The 17,554-nt window shown below is 52.6% G+C and overlaps 1 protein-coding gene across 21 annotated transcripts in view; it reads left to right on the top strand.

Moving 5' to 3' along the window:
• Window positions 1-1,583: 1,583 nt before the first annotated feature.
• Window positions 1,584-17,554, top strand: part of KIF1A (kinesin family member 1A) — a 92,845-nt gene continuing 76,874 nt past the window's right edge. For 8 of the 21 annotated variants that reach the window (XM_046018529.1, XM_046018528.1, XM_046018526.1 and 5 more), the window contains exon 1: window positions 1,589-1,660. The gene's annotated coding sequence lies outside the window, so the exon portion shown is untranslated. Of the gene's footprint in view, window positions 1,661-2,578; window positions 2,696-17,554 lie in introns of those variants that run through there. The other 13 variants (XM_046018541.1, XM_046018539.1, XM_046018538.1 and 10 more) reach the window with 4 other exon arrangements.

The raw sequence follows: 17,554 nt of genomic DNA, 5'->3' as shown, positions 1-17,554 counted from the left end.
GACAAAAACCTAGCAGAAATCTCCAAATCCTGATCAATATAATAATCTGAAACTCTTAAATGTATATAGAGCTCTATACCCATCAAACAGATTATAAGCTTTTGAGCACATGTAGAATATTCACAGAAAGAGACCAGGTGTTAGGACCTAAAGGTGTTAGGACTTAAGGAAGCCTTGATAAGTTTCTGAGGCGAAATTCCAGCAGATTGGGCTGCTAGGTTCCATTTGTGCTTCACCCATGCTCTAAGAAACCACTCTAAATGGACTTCGTTACTGTCACTGGGCGCCCCTGCCTTCCAGCTGCCCTTTGGGCTCAGCCAAAGGGAGCACTCCCAGATCCAGGAAGGAGGGAGCATGAGGCCCAGAGGCTGGTTGCTCTGATCTCTCCGGATGAGAGCTCAGCTGAGGCCTTGGCTCCTTCCAGGGTCAGCTCCCTCTCCCCCCCTCCCTTGCTCCCTCCCCCTTAGGCCACAGTGTCACCCTAGTGTTACTCAGTCCTGTGGTTTCCCTACTCCTACCTACTTGTTTGTAAATAGTCTTTTTATCAAACACTCCTCAAATTACCCAATTGGAGTGTGCCATCTGCTTCCTGCCAGGATCCTGACTGAACACAGACTGTTCTCAGACAATAACACGATTAAATTAGAAATTGGTAACAACAAGTTATAATAAAAAATACCCAAGCAAGCAAGCAAGAAAGAAATGCTGCTAGGAAGTAAATAACATTATTGAAGAAGGCATGGGTTTGTAACTCATGAGTTTAAAAGAGATCATTAGGGACATTAAGAAATATTTAGCTCTGAATGATAATGAAACACTGTATGTCCCAATTTGTGAGACCCAGTAAGTCAGTGCTGGAGGAGAAATTCTGCAGTTTTAAATATATCTATCAGAAAATTAAATAGTTCAAAAATAAATGAGCCTAAGCACTTAGCTCAAGATGGAGCAGCATATTAGATCCAAAGAACCAGGAAGGAAGGAAATAATAGATAAGGGCAGGAGTAACTGAAATAAAGGGAAAGATGAGAAGATGAACGAAGCTAAAAGTTGGTCCTTAGGAAATATTAAAAAGGAAAAAAATTAAATAAATAAAGTATAGAATAAAAAGGAGAAATAATTACAGAAGCAATTAATAGAAAAATGAATGTATGCTAGTAATTTTAAAAGTTCAATGAAATTGATCAGTTCCTAGAAACATGTAAAATTTGGCTCCAGAAATAGAGAACTTGACCAGGTCAATAAATATGATGAAAATGGAAATGATAAAGTTACACCCCCCCAATTTTATTGTTTCTACCAAAAGCTTGTAAAAACAATAAATTCTCTTTCACGTAGGTAGTTCAAGGAAATAGAAAGGGAGAAATTGTCTGGGGGCCTTTGGCGGGGCGGGGTGAGAGGGTGGTCTCCTTTGCAGAGTGGGTATGTGTCTGTGCCCTTGTTACTTTGGGGGCATACGCCACACAGATGCTGCAGATCGAGGTGAAGCCCCCCTCCCTCACTGGGTCGCGTGAGGATTAGGGCAGCTCCTGGGAGGTGTCAGGTGCTGGGGGAGGCGGAGCCATGGGGATGCAGAGAACACTAAGGACGAGAGCTGGGGTGGAAAGGAACCCGGGCGCCCCGCTTTCACGATGGCATGACGTCACTGCACCCCGCAGTTCCGGTGGGTGAGCTGGCCAGGGGCTTTGTCAAAGTTTCTACCCCTGGGGGGCGAATGGAGGTTGCAGGCAGCAGAAATGTCTGTCAGTCGTTCACAGTGGCCCAAAAAGCAGCTGGGGAGGCTGACGAAGGGCGGGTTTGCCCATGTGGCCCTGGAGCAGCGTGTGACTCGGTTCTGGGAAGTGAAGCTGGGGAGAAAGGCTGTGGGGACAGTGGGGGCTGATGACCTGCAGAAGTGGGGCGGGCGGAGGGTGGGGGCTACACCCAAGGCATGATGGGAGGAGAGGCGGCAGAAGAGATGTCATGACCGCTAGAAGAGCGGTCTGCGATGCTCTGGTCCCCTCTAGTGCTCTGACTCCAGTGCAGAGACTCCAGATGCGACTTAAAATTCACCTGTTACACCCAGAGTCAGGGAGTCAGGGTCCCTCCCTGCCCCACCCAGCGCCCCCCCCCCCCCATGCAAGGAGCCCACCGGGGCTTTGTCCCCCTGCGATTAAGCGTTTGTGTTGCCAGTCTCTCGGGTGGGCGGGCAGGTGGAGATTTCACTGGAAAGGGGTCAGGGTGGGGGAAGGCCCAGCGCGGGATCCGTGGCAGGTTCGGGTGGGCGGGGGCCTCGGGGCTGAGCGCCGCCCGGTCACTCTCCCCTGCGAGGGCGCTCCCGGACTGCGCCCGGCGGAGGGGGCGCCGCGTCTGAGCCCCGTGTGGGTTCGCCCCTCTGCACCTAGCAAACCGCTGTGTCGGCGGTGATGTCACAGCTCGGCTCCGGCCCCCTCCGGCCCCAGCCCCCTCCCCGAGGCGGCCGCGACGCCCGTCCTTCTACCCGCGCGACAAACCAGCTGGCGGCTGGGGCTCTCCGCGCAGCGCACAGCCAACCAGCGCGGCGGGAGGGGCGCGGGGCGGGCCGGGCCGGGGGCGCGCAGCCCGTCACGCGGTGCGGCCGTCACAGCGCCAGGCTCAGCCCGGGAGCAGCAGCAGCTCCGCGCTCGGGGACCCGCGCCCATGCCCGTGCCCATGCCGGGCCGCCAGTGACGCCGGGGAGGTAAGGCGGCCGCCCGCCTGGCCTCTGGCACCTGCGCTTCGCTTCCCGCACCTGTCACGCCTGGAGCCGCGTCCTTGTCTCCATGGAGGCGCCGGCGCCGCGCGCACGGCCCCTTCCCTTCCCCCGACCCTCCCCCGTCCCCGAGAACAATGGGGGCAAATTCAGGGGTGTCCCCTTTTTATTCGCGTCTCGGCAGGGGCCTCGGCAAAGGTTCCCATCGCTGAGGCCTCTGCTGTGGCGGGATTGTCGCTGGGAGGGGCAGGGTCGCCGCGGGGAGGGTGCGCGCCTCCGGTGGCCTCTCGAGACGCCCCCTCCCTCGCTTCCGCGCTCTAGTCCTTTCCTGGAGAGGGCCGCCGAGCTAGACCGGCGGGCAGGGGAGAAGGGGAGAGCGCGCGGATGAGGGCGCCGGGGAGAGCACGGGGCAGCTGCCCGAGTCCCCGGGGTGGGGGAGGGCGGATGCTGGAGCCCGGAGCATAACAGGCGGGCGGGGCGGGCGGGGGCTGCGGCGGGAGGCCAGCTTCGTGCGCACCTCCGAGACTGCCCTTCACCATCCCCCAGCCGCGTCCTCCTCCCGAGAGACCCTAGCTCCCTTCTAGAAAGGCCTGGGAGGGGCCGTTGGAGGCCTGTGTCTACGCAGCCAGCGCCCGAGTAACAGGTGTGGCCCGGCGGCGGGAGGGGAGGGGGCTGCGGGGCCGCCCGACTCGGATGACAGGGACGAGTATGCCGCGAAGACCCCTGGACTCCCCTTTTAGGCTGCGGCTCACCTTCTCTCCCCCCACTCCAAACCAGCGGCGCTGGCTGTGCACTGGGGAAAGGGTGGCGGCGGCATCCAGGCACCGAGGGAGGGTCTGCAGTCCGCTGGGCGCTAGGTGGGCGGCGGGGGGCGGGGGGAGGACAGCGGGCCGCAGGGGCGAGGGGGAGGGGAGGGAGGGAATGCCAAGTCATGGGGCCTGCTGGGCGCGGGCGCGACGTCGCCCCGGCGCGGACCCAATGCGCGCCCTCGTTCCCAGGAATAGCGACTTCTTCTGAGAGACTGGTGCCCCCTCCTCAAAAGGCAGCCCCCTCCAAGGGGTACCCGCATTGCTGGGATTAAAGGCCTGTTAGGGCATCGCATCGGATCTTGAGGCTGAGGGAGTAGGTGTGGAGAGGTCCCTGACGCGCAGGGCTGCCCAGGTCCTAACCCTGGGGAGGACTCTGTAAGACCCAGAGCGCAGGCCCCGCAGAGTGGTGCCACCAACCCGCCCTCCTTGCCCTGCTCTCGGTCTGGCTGAAGGGGCTCTGCCAGGGCAGTGGTGCCCATCTGCCTCGCCTCGGCCTGAGAAGGCAGCTGCAGGTTTGACAGGGAGCTCTGGGGTCCAGAGTGGGGGGTTGGGGCTCTACCTGCGGCGGCCATTTTGCAGGTGTGGTTGGCCAGCCGCCTTACTGGGGCTGTAGGGTGAGGGTGGTCAGGTGTAGAGCAGCTGTGGCCCCTGCAGTGGGGTGCGGTGTTTGCCGTGTCTGCGGTGGAGGGTGATGGATGCTGCTAGGGCCGGCCAGCCCGTCTGCTTTCTGTTGAAGTGAAGAGCCAAGAAGGGTTGATGGTGGCAAGGAAGCAACTGGCTGTGGAGGGGGACAGTCAACCTCTATCTGGGTGGGAAGTCTGGGGAGGGTATTGGGTTCCAGACAGACAGACAGACAGACAGACAGACAGAAGCAGATGAGCAACTCTGTCCCACATTAAGGGATGATCTGAAGACAGGTGGTGTCCTCTGTGGGGTGTGGTCCAGGGGACAGAGATGGGGATCAGCTTTGGAGTCAGGGCTCCCCCAACCCCAAGATTCTCAGTGGGGAGGGGTTGTGAGGAGGGCCTGCTGAATGTCTGCTGTGTGTCCCCTTCCCCCACGCTGGGGTACCCCCATAGACTGACCCCCCTCCCCCGCAGAGGCCTCACACAGGGCCAGCCAGATGGAGACTGAGCAGAGCTAGAATTGATCCAGACTCCTAGGACAGAGGGTCCTGCCACCCTGCCTGGTCTCCCTTCAGGCCCCCCTGGTGTCACCACTGCTGACCCAGGCTAACGATGGCTTTTGAAAGTAGAGGAAGAAGGTCCTCCTGTGGGTTCTGTGGAGGGAGAGATGGGATTGGGGGTGGCACAGGGGTGGGGGGACAGAGACAGGTAGGAGGTGCTGATGGGAGCAACATAGCTTCAGGAGAAGGCTCTGGGGGGTCTGGGGGAGTCTGCGTAGGCTCACTAATTTGCATAGGCCAACCAAGGCAGGGGAGCGGGGTGTGGCAGGGTGAGGGGATGTTCTGATGGAGGCCTGCTACCACCTGACTGGGGACCATGGAGGGGCTACCAGCTTTGGGAACCACACCCTGGCCTTTAAGGATCAGGACACAGCCCTCCATGCTGAGACCCCTACTTCTAAGAGTGGGGAGGTGTCTGAGCAGCCACCCCTGGGATGGAGACTGGCGGGCCAGGGGTCATGCAGCAGCTAGTGACCCCCAGGATGAGCCTATGCTCACGCTCCTGCCCAGTTCTGAATGCTTCCTGGAGCACTATCCCATTTAGGGTTCTTAGACCAAAGGGTGGACCCTCCCCCCCACCACTACTGTCCTCCTCTCCCCATCCACACCCAGGAGCATCACACAGCTCGGTTGGGGCTGGACCACACCCTGCCCCAAACCTCTTGGCTTGACTGGGGTGCCCAGGGCAGAGCCAGGCAGGTGGGTCTGTTGCATACCCTGTTTTGTCCCGTTAGCTGTGGGCCTCACCCCACAGGCAGGGCTGGGGAATCAGGCAGAGTGTAAGGGTTGGGGTTGTGGGCACGTGATTCATTGCCCCACCTGACTGAACAGGTTTGCAGTTTAACTCCTGAACACCATGAGGATTCTGGCTTGGGACGCTACCCCCAGCTCAGGGACGCAGCAAAGGGGTCATTGCACTGGGAGTGGAGGGGACACTGGAAGAGTGGAGGGCACAGCAGAGGCTGAGCCCCCTGACCCCTCTGAGTTCCTCTCCAGCTCTTCCTGTGTGCCTCTGTGGTCATGTCCCCGGCCCCCAGCCAGCTTCCTCTGTGGTTTTGTAATCTGAGCCCCTTGTGAGCCCCTTGCCAGCCCCGGAGGCCTCACTAGATGCCATCCCTGGGATGGATCAGGATTTACGGGCCACCTGGGTGGCTGGACATCCAGAGGAGGGGCCGTTGCTCTGGAGAGCCTCTGCCCCCGGGTTTAATCTCCTAATAATCCTGGCCTGCAGTGTGGCTGCCCTCCCCCCATTCGGAAGGGGTGGGGAAGTGCCGGGGTGCTGGGAGGGCCAGCCAGTGCCCCCGCCCCCAACCCAGACCTCCTGCTCTTCCTTCTCAGCTGGCCTCACATCGGTCACCCAGGGCACACCCACACACACGCAGTCTCTTACAATCAGTCTCACACACTCCCCCACGCACACTCACAGACTCTTACCCCTCCGGTCTCACATACACTCGTACGCGTAGTCACACACGCACGCTCATATCCACTCACCCAGCCTCACCCTCTCACACTTACAACTAGCTTACACATACAGCCACACACCCACACACGTGCTCTCTCACACACACACACAACCCCCCACATACTCTTACGGTTTTACACACTGACACGCTCGCACACACCTCCACGTGCACCCCCCTCACACACGTGCCCTCTTTGTCTTTGTTCCCACCTCATCCTCTTCCCTCTCTGGAGCCTTCCACCCAACCTCCACAGGAAGTCCCCGCACACCCCAGATTCCGCCACCTTGAAGCTGCCTGCAGCCCCCAAGGTGTTCCTCCAGCCCTGGTGGGCAGTGGCCTGGGGGAAGAAAGTCAACATTAATTGGCTGCAGAATTGGGAGACTTCCTGGGGTGCTCTTATGACCCCAGCCAGGCAGGTGGTGTCCCCCTACTGCGTCTCATATCTGTAGGCGAAGGCTCCCTAGACCCCAGACTTTCTGCGGCCTCAGCACCCCCTACCCCAACCCCCAACCTTCCCTCCACCCTGCTCTACCCCCCACTCCTCCACCCCACTCCTCTATCCCATTCTCAACCTGCCCCCAACCTGCCCCTTACCCTACTCCTGTACCCCCCTACCCCTACCCTACTCCTGTACCCCACCTCACTCCTCTGCCCCGTTCCTCTACCCCAACTCAGTCGTCTACCTTACTCCTGTACCCCCACTTCCAGTCTGCCCCCCACCCCACCCCTTCACCTCATCGCACCCTTCCAGCCCACCCTCTACCCCTAGCCCCGACCTGCCCCCTCCCCGACCTTCCAGCCTGCTCGCTCCCTTACTTCTACTCCACACATCTCCACCCCACACCGGCACCTACCCCTGCTCTTTCACCTCCACCCACCCCCACTCCCTCCCACTCTTCCACCCCTTGACCAAATCCTCTGCCCCATCTGCCCCTTCAAATCCCCGTTCTACCCCTCCATCCCCCCTGCCCCCCCCCCCCAGCCAGTGCAGGGCCTCACACACAGTAGGTGCCCAGCCAAGCCAGTTGCTTTAGCCCAAGCGGTCATTTCCTGTGAGCCCAGTGACAGCGGCTGCCACCCTGGGCGTGTGCAGGTTGTCTGCGTGTCTTCACATCTCCTATTCAGGGCCCAGAAGATCCTGGGGCAGGTGTCTGTCCTGAAATGCAGTGCTAGGGATGGGGTGGGAAGGGCCCTTGGGCCCCTGCAGGCCCCTCTCCCTGGAGTCTGGCCTTCGGCCTCTAGGAGGGAGGCTGATGGTGCCCAGAATGAACTTGGAGGGGTATCAGGAGCCCTATCCCCGCTCTTGGGTCTCAGCCCTGCCAGGAGAGTTCAGGTGGGCCTCAGTTTCCTTCCCCATCTGTCATCAGCTAGGCCGGGATGGTAAGGGGCAGGGCGGGGCCATCAGTGTCCAAGGCCTGTGGGTCTATGGGGACCAGGCTTCTGGTGGGAATGGGAATGGGGCCTGGGGTGATTCAGTTGCTCCGTGTCACCTGGTCCTCACTCTCTGCCACATGGCTGCAGGTCCCTGGTGCCTGGAGCATGACAGGATGAGCAGGGATGTGGTCGCCAGACCCAGACCCGAGGAGAGAACTTAGGGCCTGCTCTTTGTGTGAGCTCTGACCTTAGGCAGGACAGACCTCTGGAACATTTGATTTCCCCAGCTCTCCGTCATGTGCTCATGCGTCATGCCAAGTCCCCTCTTTCCTGGCACCCACACCCGGGAGCCTCTTCCAGCATGTGTCCCCCCCAGCTGCCCCCTGCTATCCACAACCCGGGGGCCGGATGGCTCTGTTTCTTGGACACGGAGCTTCTCCTTTCTTGTTTCCTGTGCGACTTCCTGGAAATGGGGCTGAGTCCTTGGCTGTGGGATGGGGTCTTGGCTCGGTCCTAGGTCTGTGGTGCGTCTGGCCACACGTCTCGGTGTCGACATCCCGGCCTGTGGACCCACGCGCTATGAGCAGCCATCCACCCCTTACACTTTCTGTTTTCTTGATGTTAGGCACTGGTCGTCTTGTCTTGGTCTTGTTTTTTTCCGCTCGTATGTTGTGTCTCCTTGTTTATGTCCTATTTTCTGGGCAATTTCTGGGCTTCTATTTTGAGTTCTTTTTGGAATCATGTGTTTCAGCACTTACGTGTCCATCTCTAAGAGCTCCCTCTTCCTTGTCCCTTACTGTTCCCATTTCACAGCGTCCTGTTCCTGTTTCGAAGCACACTATCCTCGAAACATTCTGAGGGTTCCTAGAGGTGGTTCCTATTCATTTGCTTGTTTCTGCTTCCGCTCTGTGGTTTATTTCGAGCTCCCTGCTGGTTCACTACAGTCTTCACCTTTGAGGCTTTTCACACTCCTGGTGTATGTGGCAGGCCCTGAGGGCCCCTTCCTGCTGGGGATGCCTGTGGCGGGGGGTGGGGGGGGTGGGGGGGTGGGGGGTTGAGCACGCCACCCCTGGTTTCCCCGGGTCAGAGTGGGCTTCTGGCTGGAGCCCAGCATGGGGGTGAAGGGGCTCTGCTTTAGGTCTGGAGGGCTGGGTGCGGGGTCCACGTAGTCCCATCCCGCTCTTCCAGGATGCAGGGTGCCAACGTCCACACTGGCGCTCTCACTCTCACCACACGTTTCTCCCATGTCTGGGGAGCCCAGGCCTGGCAGTGTGGTGGCCGTGCCCTCTGTAGGGGTGGGTGGCTAGCAGCGGATGGCGGTCCCACAGGTCCGTGTGGTGGTTCTGCAGACTCACACCTGGTCGCCTTCGGTAGCCTCGCATCCTGGAACGCCTTCCCTCCACCGGCCCCCCTGAGCCCACAAGCCCAGAACCCCTGGAGGGCCCCGCTATCATGCCGACCCCCTCTGGGCTGTTTCTGGGCCACCCCTCACCCCAGCCTCCAGAAGGATTGTTAGGGGCCTGAGGTCATGGGCGAGGCCTCTCCCCTGCCCTTCACCATGGGGGTGACCCACCAGCAAGCTCTGCCTTCTGTTTCATGGGCCTCAAGAGCGAACCTACAGGCTTCTTGCTTGAGGGGCCCCTCCCTTCTGAGGGGCCCCGGGGCGGGCCCGGCATGGGCTCTAATGTGTATCTCTTGTAAGCCTAAGAAAGATGAGTTCTGTTTTTCCCCAACTCTCGAGGGAAAACCAGTGTTTCAGGAAGAGGTGCCATGTGGGTGCTCCGTTCCAGGCGGTGCTGCTGGCCTGGGGGGTAGATGGGCACCAGGTGAGGGACGCTGGGGAGGCCGCGGTGCTTGGTGTGGGTTTGCGCCGGGGGCCAGTCCTGGGTCTCAGGCTGCCTTTGCCCATCCATGTGTCCGTGGAGGTTTGGCTTTTCCTTGAGCTTCCTGCCCACACTCCGTGTTTACACAGAAATGTGAAGTCGTCAGTATTCATTGAGGGGCCAGCCCCATCCCCTGTGTCCCCTGTGTCTCCTGTGATCTGCCCATGGTGGGTCCTCAGCACATCTTCACCGAGTGAATGGGCTCAACCCCCTCCTTCCCGGGAGGTCCTGGCTCATGGCTCCGGGTCTCCCTCTCCCGTGGTCCTTGCCTCAACCACGTGCATGACCACTGTCGCCTGGCTCCCTTGTCCTCTCTGTCCTTGCTGCATGTCTCACGGTTGTAGGCTGGGCCTTTTCAACCTCAGGCATGGATGGCACCCCACATAGGGCCGGCAGGGCACAGACCCTCATGGCTCAGGAGCCCTTTGAACAGCTTCTTGGGCTCTGGTATGCTCCCTGCCCCGTCCTTCTCCTCCCCTGGCTCTGAGCCCGAGATTGGCTGATCCTCACCCCTGCACGTGCCCTCCCCAGCTCGGTGGGCAAACCTCCGCGGCACCTGCAGCCACGTGACTCTGCACCCTCGGAACCATTTCACGCTTGCTCGTGTCCTCTCAGACTTCACACCCAGCGCTGTTGAGAGGGGCTGGGCCTTCTTGCCGCTCTCCAGTACACAGCATGTCTGACACCATGACCCCCAGCGCCCCACCTCAGACCCCCTGCCTGCAGCCCGGCCCCAGGCAGCGAGGCCTGGCCCATCCCCTGCAAATCAGCCCCGCTGCTTGGTCCCCTCAGTGGCAAGACTTCTTGAAAGAAGTTAAGTCTTTAAAAAAGGTTATTACGTAATAGGACACATGAAAAAGAATCTAGAATATTTTCACAAATGGCCCTGTGTGCACGGTCAGCTTCAGAGAGGAAGCATTTCCAGCACGCTCCTCGGTCCCTGGCATTTTGAGCGACCGCTCCCCTAACCCTCACAGAAGGAGGAGGGGGCTCTGGTGTGACTCTGGCTCTTGATGAGAACCTCCAACTTGCAGACTTGGTGGAGGTCCACATCAAGGCCTTGGCAGTCCTTGGGGCCTCAGAGTCCCGACTTGACCTGGAGGTTCTTACCACCTGGACTTTGGCCCTCAGCATGTGCAGAATTTCGTCATTGACCCCTGGGCTCCAGGTAGCATCCCTTGTGTGTGTGAAGCCCCGTGTGGGCTGCATATTGCTGGGCAAGTGACATTGGCTGTTTGTAAGTTTCCCAAGGACTACGGATGGCTCTGCTTCACTCACTGTCCTATCTGGATGACTGCGGTGTGACTGGGCCATGCTTTGTTCAGTCTCCAGTCAGTGGACAGTCAGGCTCTCCCATCTCCTCCCCCTTTCCTACTCTTTCTCCTTTCTGCTGCAGATACCGTGGTGTCTGGGGACATTTCTCCTGTGATCTTGTACATGTAGAGTTGCCCAGTGGCTGGTCCCAGAGTCTGCAATGTTAGCGGACATCTCCATGTTGTTTCCAAAGTGGTTGTGCTCATGAGGTTTTCCCAAGTGGACTGTGATGTTCCCGTTTCCTTGTCCTTACAACATTTCATGTTGCCACATGTTTCAATTTTGTGATCTGATGGATTTTTAAAAAGATTTTATTTATTTATTAGAGAGAGAGAGCAAGTGTGTGCATGCACAAGCGGGGGAAGGGGCAGGCAAAGAGGGGGAAGCAGGCTCCCTGCTGAGCACAGATCCTGACGTGGGGCTCCATCCCAGGACCCTGAGATCATAACCTGAGCCAAAGGCAGATGTTTAACAGGCTGAACCACCTTGGTGCCCCTGATGGATATGGTTTTGAGCCACACTTTCATCATTATCCGTTGTGGTTGAGCTTCTTGTCCTGTAAATTGCCTGTTCATAACTTTTGGCTATTTTTTTGCTGTTCTTTTTTGTTGTTATTGTTTGATTTTTGTGTGTTCTTTGTGTGTTCTGCATATGAACGCTTGTCAGTTAGATGTGCTGCAGATATCTCCAGGGGGTGAACTCCTTTTCACCCATTAATTGTATCTTGATGTCTGGACTTTTCCTTTTGGTACCTTCTGTGGGTTGAATCCTCGAAGGAGAATATGGAGATACCACTTTTCTTCATTATTTTATCTTCCAAAACTGTTGTTCACATTTAGGTCTTGAGTATGCATGGAATTTGATTTGGTATAGAGGAGGAATCTAATTTAGTGTTTTTCCATATGGCTAGCCAGTTGTCTTCGTCTGTCTGGGCTGCTGTAACAGAATACCATAGACCGGGTGGCTTGTAAACAGACAGTGATTTCTCATAGTTCTGAGACTGGAAGTCCAAAATCAGGGTGCCGGCAGGGCCAGGTTCTGGCAAGAGCCTACTTCTAAGTTGCACACAGCCAACTCTGCACTGGAGAGAGGAAGCATGCTCTCTTGGGACCTTTATAAGGGCACTAATCCCATTCATGAGGCCCACCCTGTGAACCCATTTATGCCTGACCATATACCAGTGTCCCCCACTTCCTAATCTCTTCCCACTGGGGGTAGGGTTTGGGTTAGGAATATGGGGTCTCAAAATTCAGGCCATCACTGGTTTTCTCAGCAACATAGCTTCAGTACTCCTTCCCCTTCCCACAGACCTGCAAAGCCCCCTTTGCCCACTCTCAGAAGGGCTGTGTCTGTGTAAGTCTGTTTTGGGATCCCTTCTGTTACACGGGTGGTGACTTACCTTGTCCTGGCCACCCCACCTTAGTTACTGTACCTTTATGTTAAGTCTTGATTCCAGGAGGACACGTTGTTTTCTACTCTCTTGTGTTTCTTCAAATGGGTCATTGGTATTCATAGCATCTCACTCTTCCAAAGGAATTTTTAACAACACTTTCATAAAAAATCTGGTTGAGATTTCATTTGACCATGCATTGAATTTTTGATTCATTTGAGTGAAAATAAACATTTTAAAGGTATTGACATTTTTCCATGTGTAGGTTATAGTTCATTTATTTAGGTTTTCTATGTTTTTGTGAAGGCTAAAAATTTCCTCATAAAAGTTATATGCATCTGTTGTGACATTTATTATGATAAAGGCACTATATGCTTTGGATTATCTTTTAAATGCACCTTAAAATATTTTTTTAACTATTTATCTCTCATGTATTCCAACATGGTTTGTTTCCAGCAACTTTGTGTCACCTTCCCACTAAGTCAAATAATTTATCTGTGGATCCTCTTGATTTCTGTGTAGATAAGTAAATAGTCTGCAAGTGATGACAAATTGGGTTTCTTCATTTCCAATCCATATTTTGTCATTGTTGTTTATTTTTCCTGCCTTATCACTCTGGCTAGCACCACTGTTCCAATGTGAAATAGAAGTGATGACAGGCGTCCTAAACTTGTGTCCGAATTTAAAGAAAGTGTTCCTAATATTTTACAATTAAGTATGATATTTGGGTAGGCTTTTAGTAGGTGCCTGTTATGAGAGTAAAGATTTCTTTTATTTTTCATTACTGCCAAGAGTTTTATCATAAACAGATTTTGAGAATTATTGTATGCCTTTTCAGCAACTATTGAGAACCTCATTTGACTATTTCTCCTTTAATCTGATATGTAGTGAATTATATTAATAGATGTCGTATGTTAAACCGCATATATACCATCATATTGGTATTTTTAGAATAAGCCTACTGCATTAACCTTTTTATTTGCTGCTGGGCCTTCTTGCTAATGTTTTGGACTTTTATATCTATATTCGCTAGTAAAATCAATGTCTGATCTTCATTTCTCCAGTTTTTTTGTGTGATTTGATGCCAAGGTCATAATCTCTCTACCCCTGTCTCCCTCTTCCCTGTTCTCTTAAAGAGTTTGTATAAGATTGGAATTATCTGGGTTTTTTGAGTGTATGTTAGGGCTCACTTGTGAAAAGTCTCCTGCTTTTTTTTTTGGTAAGTAGATTCTTAAACTATTGAATCAGCTTCTTTAACTGTTGTAAGAAAACTCAATTTCCCACTGACTAATTTTTCTCCTGGTTATAATTCATCTTTTCCTGCTTCTTGGCACGTGTAGTAATTTTTTTAAAAAGACTATTTATTTGAGAGAGAGAGTGCACACGAGGCAGGGGAGGGGCAGGGGGAGAGGGAAAAGCAGACTCCTCTGCTGAGCAGGGAGCCTGACATGGGGCTCCACCCCAGGATCCCGAGATCATGATCTGAGCTGAAGGCAGATGCTTAATGGACCGAGCCACCTAGGTGCCCCCATTTTTTTTTTTAATTGGGTTCTAGACATTTCTACATTGTGGAGTGTCTGAATTATGCTTTCTTCCCAGAAAGCATGTTGGTCTTTGTTTTGGCAGGTAGTAAATTACTTGAGCTCATTTGATCCTTGAAGTCCTGATTTTAAAGAGTTTCTCTGGAGCAGATGTCAGAGGGATGGTTAAGCCCACTACTCAAGTGTGATTTCTTTGGGATATCCACTGAATGTCTGGAATGGAGGATCAAGAGAACTATTATGGTACAGATAACCTTCTTAATTTATGTGAGCTTTGGGAATCCCTATGTCTTCCTTGCCTGCACTATATGGGGATGGATGCATCCTCTACAAAGACTCAAGGCACTTCTATGCAATATCTTGACCTTTGCTACTTAGCTGCTCTTTCCTTTCCAAAACTCTGACCCACAATTTCCAGTTGCCTCAAACTACCCAAATTCTAGCCTCCATCTCCTCAACTCATCAGAGCTGCTGAGCTATTGGTGTCCTACCGTCCAAACCCTGAGGTCTGGAAATTGCCTCTGGGTGGATTTGGAGTGACTGTAGGGTTTCCCTTGTATGTTTCCCTTCTCTCAGTGATCACAGTCACTGCACAGCCTGCTGTCGAGTGTCTACATTTTGTCCAGGTTTGCTAATTTATTATTTATAGGGGGAGTTTAAGTGTGGTCCTGTAACTCCCATCATGGCTGAACATGGAAATGCCCCAAGTGTTGCTAGTAGTCTTTTCATTATCATTCACTACTAAGTTTATTTGTATCTCCATCATGATTTCTTCTTTGTGTATTAATTATTTAGAAGTTTATTTTTAATTTTTCTAAACACAGGTTTTTTAATGGTCTTTTATTGATTTTTAATTATCTTCAAATTACAAGATGCATTTGGTACAGTCTTTGACATTTATTAGGAGTTGTTTTGTGACCTACAAAATGGTAGAATATTGTAGATGTTCCATATGTGTTAGAAAAGAATGTGTTTCTCTAATTTACAAGAAGAAGAGAGCACATGTGTTCATTAGTTCATGATTATAGTGTTCAGACCATCTACATCCTTGTTAATTATATCTGTTTGGGCTGTCAATTAGTAAGCAATGTGTTAAAATTTCTGCCATGATGAATTAGTGAATTCTTTCATGTTGCATGACTCTTAATCTTGGTTTTATGTTTTCATCATGTTGTCTCTGTGGGACCATTCTGAGTAATTTTTTCCAGTACTTTTTCCAGTTCATTAATTCTCTGCTCAGCTTCATTTAATTTTCAGATTAACACATCTGCTAAGTTTTAAAGTTTGAAGGGTCACATTTTTATTTCTGAACGTTCTACATGGTTCCCCCCTCCATATTTTACAGCATTGTTTCTCCTTCCTGTTTATTTCTCTAAACATTTTAGGCATGCGTATTTTATGATCTGTATCTGATGATTTCAGTATCTGAAATCCTTGATAGTCCAGGATTAGGATCCAATTCTAGTTCTCTTTTCTTTTCCTTTCCCCAACTCTTGCTCACAGTGAAGTGCTTCTGTGGTGTTTGGGTAATATGTAATTATGAGCTCACATTTGACTGATCTTCATCTGTGGGGACCTGAGAAGAGGAAGCTATTTCTAAGGAGGATTTGCATTTGTGTTTGTGATGATGTCCTATAGTTGCAAACAGCCGAGACATACTCTGAGCTGACTTCTCAAACTCGGGTTTCACTGATCATGCAGGTATTCCAAACTTGAAACACAAAGCTGCATGAAGACAGGTCTGTGGCCTCGAGTTCTCAGAAACACTGGCTTTTCACCATGTGGGGCTGAGATCATTCAGAGTAAGTCCCCTGTGTCCCTCTGATGACAGATAGCTTTCTCCCAGCCTTCCATGCTCTAGGGTTCTAGCTTTAAAGGATTGAACTCTTTTTTTTTTTTTTTTTTTTTTTTTAATATTTTATTTATTTGACAGAGAGAAATCACAACTAGGCAGAGAGGCAGGCAGAGAGAGAGGAGGAAGCAGGCTCCCTGCAGAGCAGAGAGCCCGATGCGGGGCTCGATCCCAGGACCCTGGGATCATGACCTGAGCCGAAGGCAGAGGCTTTAACCCACTGAGCCACCCAGGCGCCCCAAAGGATTGAACTCTTTATGGTGGTTTGGTTCCAGTTCCAACCTTGTGCTTGAGGCCATGCCTCAGTCCTCCATTCAGCGGGTGAGATCTGCTTCACCATGTTTCTGGTGTCAGCATATGCCTGCAGCTTTCTCCCTGGTGGGCTTGCCTCTTGGATTCAGCTCTTCCTGCTGCTTTCTCTCCCCTTCCTCAGACATTCTCTTATTTTATTTTGAAGTTTTTTATTTATCCTAAGTTTCTCAGTGATTTCTAATGGGAGGGAGTTCCGTCCACCATGTTGCCAAAAGTGGAGGTCTCTCATTCATTTGTTTTTCTGTTGGTTTGGCAAATGTTAATTGTAATGAGCAAACTGTTTTTGTCTTCACACGCACTGGTGTTTGTCAAACAAAATAAGGTCTTCTTACTTATTTACTTATTTACCCGAACCATTTGGTGGTTTTTTATTTTTTTAAGATTTTATTTATTTGAGACACAGAGAGAGAGGAAACAAGCAGGGCGAGTGGGAAAGGGAGAAGCAGGCTTCCCGCTGAGCAGGGAGCCTTATGCGGGGCTCGATCCTAAGACTCTAGGATCATGACCCAAACCAAAGGCAGCCACTTAACGACTGAGCCACCCAGGTGCCCCCATTTGGTAATTTTTTAAAAAAATCTTTAAATATGAACACAGTTTTGAAGAGTCAGATCTATCTACAAAACTTATTTAGGAAATCAGCAGGTTTTCCTCTCCATCCCCAACCTCTTCCCGCTCTCCTAGCTGTTTTGTGCTATTTGATGCTTTTGGCTCTATCTTGCTAAGTAATGTGCATATTCTGCCAGTTTTGGGTGGCCCATTTAAGAAGTTGCATAAGTAGGATTATAAAAAGTGTACCCACTTTTGTCTTTGGGCCATCTTTTCTCAGTATTCTGTCTGTGAGGTTCATGCATTTATCTTCTCTCCCTCCTGAAATGGCACTAAAATAATGGTAAAGGTAAATGAAAGAGACCTAAGCCCTTCTGGAAGGGTAGAAGACAGACATCATGGCAACGCATTTGGGAAAATGAAAAGCAGAACCCTTGTTCTAATTGACGGCAGATTTAGGAAGGTGAATGCCGAGGAGGCTAGTGGGGAATTGGGAAGTGACCTGTGGTGTCCCCACAAAGCTCAGGACCTGGGTCTCCCACTGCCTCTGGCAGTGAAGGCGGGATTCTAGAGGGCCTGTCCAGAATTCCAGACTTCTCTGCCACTCCTCCATCTCGTTCTCCCCCTTTCTATCCAGCCTGTTGATCTCTTCCATTGCAGTGACTTAGTGTTCACAAGTGACGCATTCATTTTTCTTGCCTGACCCCTCTTCAGATGCACACACCCAACCACCTCCCTGAGTTTTCCATGTCTCTCCAACCCCCTGGTGCTACTGACACCAGGGTTCAGGGGTCAACAGGAGACAGCCCTGCTCTGGCAGAGCCTCGGTTGCTGGCTCACATCCACTGGGCTGGTCTCCAGGCAAACGTGAATCCTGAGGGTCAGCCTGGCGAATCTGTAGCTTGCTGAGGGATGCTGGGCCTGAATCTACCCAAGAACCATGTGAAGGCCCCCTGACCCCTCCAGGCTTGTGAGTCCTGCTTTAGCTGCCTCCCACAGTTTTGATATGTTATATCTGCATTAGCGTTCAGTTCAAAATATTTTCTAATGTCTGATGAGATGTTTTTCTTTGTCCCATGGGTTATTTAGAACCCTATTGCTTAATGTCCAAGCAGTTGGGGGATTTTGTAGGGTTTTGTTGTTGTTGTTTTGTTTTTTGGGATTGATGTCTAGC

Source organism: Meles meles, chromosome 9 (genome assembly GCF_922984935.1).
Source record: "Meles meles chromosome 9, mMelMel3.1 paternal haplotype, whole genome shotgun sequence".
Taxonomy (NCBI): domain Eukaryota; kingdom Metazoa; phylum Chordata; class Mammalia; order Carnivora; family Mustelidae; genus Meles; species Meles meles.
The sequence above is the reverse complement of the archived record's forward strand: the minus strand, read 5'-3'. Positions and strand labels throughout refer to the sequence as shown.